The sequence below is a fragment of the Saccopteryx leptura genome, chromosome 5 (assembly GCF_036850995.1).
Source record: "Saccopteryx leptura isolate mSacLep1 chromosome 5, mSacLep1_pri_phased_curated, whole genome shotgun sequence".
NCBI lineage: Eukaryota > Metazoa > Chordata > Mammalia > Chiroptera > Emballonuridae > Saccopteryx > Saccopteryx leptura.
Window position 1 is genome coordinate 133,244,661 of NC_089507.1, and position 8,006 is coordinate 133,252,666.

Genomic DNA, 8,006 nt, shown 5'->3' on the forward strand with positions numbered 1-8,006 from the left:
AGTTTTGGTTTTCTTAAGTTTGACATTCTTGTGGGGCATCCAAATGGAAATGTCTCAAGGGAATTTAGCAGTGAAGGAATGGTAAAGATCTGGGTTTAGAAGAAAGACTTTTAGAATAATACAGGAAGATTTTAAAAGAAATATGGAGCCAGGGATATAATTGATATTAATGTAGAGTACAAGGAACTACAGAGTGGACAGAGGGATATTTTGAGTGTGTTGCTTTATATTAATCCACAAAAATAAGAGCTTTAGTGGTGCTTAAAGAAAAATTTAGAAAAAAAGTAGTAGTGCTTATTAGACTTAAAGCTATTAATTAAAACAAAGAAGAATCTCATTTTGGTGCCATCATTAATTTTTCTCCAATCATTAGCTTCTAGATAACTTCAAACTTTCATTTGTAACTGAAAATAAGAGTTACAACCTGATATATAGCTCTATTTTAAATTGGTTAAATATATCTTAAAACTAATATGAGTCTTGATCATTTTAAGAGCCCTTCACTATATTTGATATGGGATCTCTAAAGATAGTGTTTCTTTTGAGTGACAATGAGCATTCATACTTGAAAGGCACTTCACTTTGTACAAACACTCACAGTCATCTTGTGCAACAGGTAAGAGAGTCATTATTATTCTTTCAAGTTTACAGATGAGAAAACTGAAGCTGAGGAGGTGAAAGGACTTGTCCAAGATGAATCACTTCTAGAAAGTGGCAGATTTGGAAATTTATTTCTGGTGTTTGGGCCACAGATAGAATTATGATTTTTACAACTATTCTCCAAAAGTCCACTGTTTTATCTTTGTATTCCAATTAAATGATTTTACTCAATCTGTTAAATAATTCAGAGTAGCTAGTATAGTTAACATCAGACAAATGCAAGGCATTGTGCAAAGCAGTGGTCACACAGGAAGATAAATATACAACATCTCTAGGAGCTGATGATTTGCTGGAGGCATACAAAATAGAAATGCCTGGTCAATTAAAGAATACTAACAACAACACAAAACGATAGCAATAATCTAAGAGATCTTAATATACATGGAATGGATGGTCTGTACTATGGGGGTTTAGAGAGTCATTTGCAAAAACTGCATGGACGAAGCACAACATACTTTAGCTAAGATGATGAGGCAGAGAGAGAAATGAAAGCAGCTCAGGTCAATACACAGGGCAGAAAAAGGCAAAGAAAAGGAAAGGTAGAGACATGCTTGGCAGCCTGTAGAACGGGTTGGCTAGAACAGATGGTTCATGCAATGATGTCATATTTAAAGTCCTATAAAGGACAAGTGGGCCAGATGTTGAAGAACCTTGAAATATCAACCTAAGGGAGTCAGAGTCAGTAGAGTTATGGAGTATTTTTCCCTGAATTGTTTTGTCAAATTAGTTTAAAATTATATGATTAATTCAGGGCAAGGTTCCTTAAATTTCACCGCATTGATTGATTAAATTGGTTAAATTGATGATTTCTCTTTTTATTTTTCTAATCACAGTTTGAGAACACCTTCAGGCCCTGGCAGTAATCAACTATATTTAAATAATCAAAATTTATATGCTATTTTCTATTAAATTGCTAAGTTTTCAAAAAGGAATTTAATGAGGATCTTTAGAAACTGTTTCATCTGCTAAGGGAAATGCTCCCTTTAAACTTTTCTTGGAACTTTCCTGAGAATTTTCTTGAGGTTAGCTTTTGTTAGACTAAGTGGGATCAAGGACTAAGGTATTGAAAATGGCAACTCTTTTTTAGCAAAAGAAAGTAATTGTCAAAGCTGAACATGAAGTCAGAAAGTTTATCAAGTTTTGGCATATAGTTACAGAAGATTACCACCTCTGACATTGAAGTCCCTTGTTTCAAATAAACAAAGAAACAAAGAAAGAAACAAACAACTGGTATTTAAGAAAGCTAAACCTGAAGCTACTTTTAAATCTTATCAAAACCACTATCGGGAAAAGATGACAAATATTACTGTATGAATACTGATAGTTCCAGCCTCTATTAATGTCTGATGAATTATATAGCCAGTAGACACTTTCAGGTTATCTCCTGGAGATATCAGTGATATTACAACATTTGAGGATGGTTTAGCATGAACAGTGACAAGAAGCTAAAACCTTCTCTACTGACATATGATTATGTCATGCTCAAGATGTGCCCAAAACTGCTAAGCCTGACGAATGAGCTCAAGCATTGAAAAGGAAACTATATTCTCTATACTAGGATAGCCTCTGAGACATGCAGGGAGAGACACATTTCATGGGCCCATAGGAGCTCTGTGGTTGGTAGCACTTCTGTGAAGGAAGAATACTTCCCAGCTAGACAAAGGTTTCACTATCATTTGACAAAATTAGTCAGGTGTTATTTGCAAATGAACTGATTAAAGAATTATCCATATGTATAAATTGACAGTTCTTCTGGTTCCATGGAAGAGGTAATTTTCATTTCCAGAACACATGTGGAATCTTAAAAAGGATGAACTTCATCTACTCCAATATAACATGAAATTAAAACCTGTAGAATAGCCAATTTGGACCTTGTCCCCTAAAACATTATCCTATTTAAAAAAAACAGATCTAGGTCATATAATACAGGGTAATAAAAAGATTTTTGACTTCTGTTACATAAGAAATCTTGAATTAAAAAGGGAAATGACATTTTAACAATTCAATAGTTAATTTTGTTATTACTCCGTGGAGTGGATATTGCTTGCTACCCATCCAACACCTATTCCCCCATATTCTTTCATAAAGACCCTAAAATATTTTTGTGTTTACTCTCCCTTGGCAAAAAAAAGAAAGAAAGCAAAAGAAAGCAAGAAAGCAAGAAAGCAAGTCCTTGTTAACAGTCCTGTGCTGCTGACCACACTGACCACACTGTCCTTTCGCTCTCTGGGCCTCCAGTTATGTGAAGTGATAAACACCCTTGTTATCGAAGCCCCTGCGTGAAGGGTTTTCTATCACATTCTGCCAAAAGGTCGTAATGGATTCTTCTGGTGTTAGAAGATGAACAAGAAAGTTATGTTCACTTGTAATCTCTTTTCTCTTATGTTTTCAATTGAAATTTACAGCTCAGGAATGATCTTAACAACATTAACAAAAAATTAAGAGTGCTGCCTGACCAGGCAGTGGCACAGTGGATAGAGCGTTGGACTGGGATGCGGAGGACCCAGGTTCGAGACCCCAAGGTTGCCAGCTTGAGTGTGGGCTAATCTGGCTTGAGCAAAAAAAGGTCACCACCTTGGACCCAAGGTCACTGGCTCAAGCAAGGGGTTACTGAGTCTGCTGAAGGCCCATGGTCAAGGAACATATGAGAAAGCAATCAATGAACAACTAAGGTGTCACAACAAAAAACTGATAATTGATGCTTCTCATCTCTCTCCGATCCTGTCTGTCTGTCCCTATCTATCCCTCTCTCTGACTCTCTCTCTGTCTCTGTGTAAAACAAACAAACAAAAAACATAAACAAACAAACAAAAATTAGAGTACCAAAGCTTTGTTCTAGAAGGCAGAAGCTTTGATACCTGTTCTTGCCCTGGTATGTTTTGGGGCTGTGTGTCATTGGGTGAACTGCTTAACATCACCAGCTTTTTTTCCTTCTCTTTTAAATTGGCATAACAGTACCTGACCTGTCTACCTATAATGTTTCTGTGAATATAAAATAAGATAATGCATGATGATTTTGAAGACTACTGATGCAATATAAGATATTTTACATGTCAATCACCTACTCCCAACAGGTGGGCTGTTTAATTAAATATGTTGCTTAACTAAATTCTCATATCAAAAAGTCTTTCAGGTAAGTGGTGGTATCCCCAATATACAGATGGGAGAGGCTGAGCCGTAGAAAGCTTAAATAATGTACCCAAGGTCATACAGATGGCATACAATGGAAAGCGAATTCTAATATAAGTCTGACTGACTCCAAACCTATGTTTCACCCATTGTTTATCCTGTGTGATGTGATAAACTATGGTTGGGGAAGACCGTTAAAATCTTAGCTGCGATTAGACTGGGTAGCAGGAATCATGAATACACCTTGGGCATACCTTTTGCACCGGGGACTGTGCTCTACTTCCAGGTCTTACTCTCTGATCACTCTGGGAAGTGAGGCATTATTCACATTTTATAGATGTCAAAATGATGTACAGAGATATGAAAATGCTCTGCCTAAAGTATTTTAGCTGAAAAGTGGCAGAGGCAAGGTGGAAGCTTTATTTGAGGTCTGTGTAAGTCCTAATTCCTGATCCCATTACTTTTTAGGTTGAAAAAGAGGCAGGGGATGTGAATGCCAAGGGAAGAAGTCACTACTGAGGAGGCACAAGCAAATGGAGCAGGAGTTTGAAGTCTGGTTTACACAGTAGGTGTTGCTATAGTTAGTGCTGATTACCTGGCTTTGTACTCATCTTATGTCCACCTTTCCACTGGGAGATAAAAACGGTTCTGGATATCCCACCACATTCAGTGTGGTGCTAGTGATGTCAAGCCAGGAGAGACAAACAAAGGGCAACAAAATAAACTGTAACCAGTGACATTTAGCTCATAAGAAAACCCATCAGAATATTGGTAATCCACCATGGCCAAGTAGATAAATTGGTTCAAGTGTCGTCCGGATACACCAAGGTTGTGTGTTTGAGCCCCAGTCAGGGCACATAGAAGAATCAACCAATGAATGCTCTTGAGCCCATGCTGCTGTCCTCAAGTGTGAATAACCAAATACCCTTTTTGGTCATATTCATCATGGACAAGCCCTACTTACTCCTCATTGCAACTATTAATGTAAAATGTGTATATGTTGTCAAGAAGGGATTAAACAGACAGTATAACACTAATGTTCATGCTTTTAGGATATGGACTATATTATAATATATATAAAGAAAAGAAAATGGATAATCCCTAAGACTATACAATGTTAATAATTTTTGACAAAAATAGTTCTAGAATTAGAAGCTGCCTTGAACAGTGTACTAAATTTAATTCAAAAATTTTTAATGATGTAGCATCATGGTGGTGGTATACATGACTATTCTGTGATCACAATTATTTGCTTTCTTAATGTCATCTCTTTGCAATTACTCTTGCTTACAAGATGATTTTCTTCCAATATGCTCTCTCCATCCTAATTTGAGCATCTAATTTGCTATAGTCTAAGAAATAAGATAAGATAAACACAGTCATCAGAGGTGCATGGGAAATAGAAATTAGTGAGGTTGGGTTACTGGCTGTGTCTGTATGATGGTTTTCCGGAAGACTGAAAGAATTCATGAGGTCACTTACTCTGACCCTTTCCAAGAGGAGACTGTGACTCAGAGCTGATAACAATGACATTTTGATGGCTCAAACAATATTTTACACTTAGTATCTTATTTGCCCATCATTACAGCCCTATGAATGAGAACCTTATTATCCACCTATGACAGATAAGAATGCAGAGGTACAAGAGATTGAGTAATTTGCCTAAAGTTATGCAGCTACTAAGTGGTTGAGAAAGGATTCAAATCCACACAATTTAGCCAAGAGGGGCTCTTGTATCCACCATGGGGCAACCTGAAGTTACTTGCCTGAAGTCAATCAGGAAATCAGTGGAGAGTAGAGATTAGAATTCAGGCCTCTGATTACCAGCCCAGGGCAGTGTAAATTGTGCTCTGATAGCAAAGTCCAGTGTAATCTCTCTCTCTCTCTCTCTCTCTCTCACACACACACACACACACACACACACATTGTGATTCTGGCTTATAAATTTTCCAGAGTTTTTTTAAATAACCTGTTCTCTGATCCCTCACTCTGCATTCAAACCACTTTATAATAATTTTTAATATAAATGTCAGGCTGGGATGGGGATTTAGGATCTGGGATCTTGTGTAGAATTATTCTGAGGATATTGATCAGTAAATATTTTAGAAAAGTTATCTGGAGAAACCATTTTGAGAATTAGTTTCATGATGAGAGACAAAAATTTGTGTGTAAAGTTTTCATCAAGTTAGTGAGTTCAAATATTTTTTAAGAAGAGATATCTAGCCAAAAGTTAATCTGTGGCTAATTAAGCCATTCCAGTTTTTCCCAAAGTTTTATGACTGGAAGTCTCCCAAGGTATTAATTTCTTCCATCAAATTTCAAAAAGTAAAAGTAGTATTTGTATCAGAACGTCTCCCTTTTCTGAGATTGCCAGCGGTTGTCCTAAGTATCTTCAGGCTTATTGTGTCAAGTTAAAACTTACTTGTAAAAGTGACTGGCAGTAAACCACTGTCCCATTTCTACAGTAGCTTTTATTAATAGCTTGGAAGGCATCTAATGCAAAGGAAAATCGTTGCTCTTAATAAAAATTTCATTTAAGTTACCAATTCTGCAAAATTTTAATCTTCCTCTGTCAAATCAATATTTTTTATTAGTTTCACACATATTTCTTATTACCTCATTAATAGCATTATAATTTTGAAAAGATTTCCAATAGAACATTTTTTTGATCAAATTTAGAAGGTACAAAGAATCTATGTGTTTGGCATTTGGATCTCAAATATAATTGTTGATATTAGAAAATGCTAGCATGATTAAAGAAATAATGCCAGTTTTGGAAAGAAGTCAATGAAAGAAACCTCTAGTAATCACCTAGTAAGTTAATGAATACATGTAGTCATGCCTCTGGTTTCTGGGCTGTCTTAGGTTATGTGTTATAAGAAAGAGATGGAAAGGTTTCTTTCTGTCTTCTTGAGGACTATCTCTCTTAAGTGGGAACACTTGTGGCCCCAGGGATACACTCTCATCTATCACTTCAAGAATGCAAGAAAATGGTCAGTTCACTGTGGCTGATAGGAGCTTGGGTCAGGCATAGTCACAATAGCATCAGACAACAAACAGGTCTTTGACTATTTCCGTTCTCATCCATTCTTCTTTCCCTGTTTTCCCCTTCTTTTCTACCTTGCTCAGGCCACATTTGTATCCAATTATAGTTCAAATGTGCATAGGGGCTAACCCTTAAACAGGAACAGTGTTCTTTGGAATGAATTTGCATTTATTCTTGCATCAGTCCTGTGTATGTCCCCATAGACAGGCATGCACATACAAACACACACAGATATGCACATGCATAGAAGCACACAGACACAAACAGAGCCATATTGTAAAGATACACACAAACACATACTGGCACAACTTACAGAGACACACAGATATGCACATACAGAAATGAACACACATGTATGGACACAGGTATATATGGACACATAGCAATTCAGACACAGAAACACACAAGTAAAGACAAAGACACACCTACACATGTAGGCCCTCCCTATTAAACCTATTGGTCACAATTACTTCAGTGAAACTTTTATTTCTCTCAGTGTGGGAAATGGTAGTGGTAGCCAGAAATTAGGATGCATGAGTTAAGTTAGGTGTAACCTTTTGCCACGTGCACTATAATTATCTTTACATGTCATGATATGAGAAACACCCTCTTGAATGGCTCCTGGAATCCAATGGCTTCAGTAACCAGCAAAAGCAGGACTCCAACTGTGTTTTAGAAGAAGAGTGGGGAAACGGTGGCCAAAGTAAGGGACAAACACCTGCAAATGTGTGCCATTGGCTCGGCCCTTTCTCTTTTTGTGACATCTGGGAGCCACACTGCTTCACATGTTCAGACTGCCTGCCCTCCTTCTCTGAAAGGAAGAAAAGCAAAGATGATCAGACTGAGGAGAAGACTGCTCAGTAGAAATAGGTTCTGATGGTCCCCAAACACGTGGAGTTAAGTTTCTGAATCATAAATGTATTTGGATGTACCTTATCTAATTACAACTACATGGCTGTAACTTTCTTTTTCCAATCAGCATACCTATCTGAGTTTCCATCTATGTATCTGCTCTAACAGATCTTTCTAAAACAACTTTCACCATGATATATAAGTGCTTCCTTTAGAAGCTGATTATTAAGTCCAAGGAATACTAGTTTATATATTCACTGTTTCCCAGCTGGAGCTCTGTACAAGGTATCATTCCCTAGCATTGTGGTTTATTTGGTGG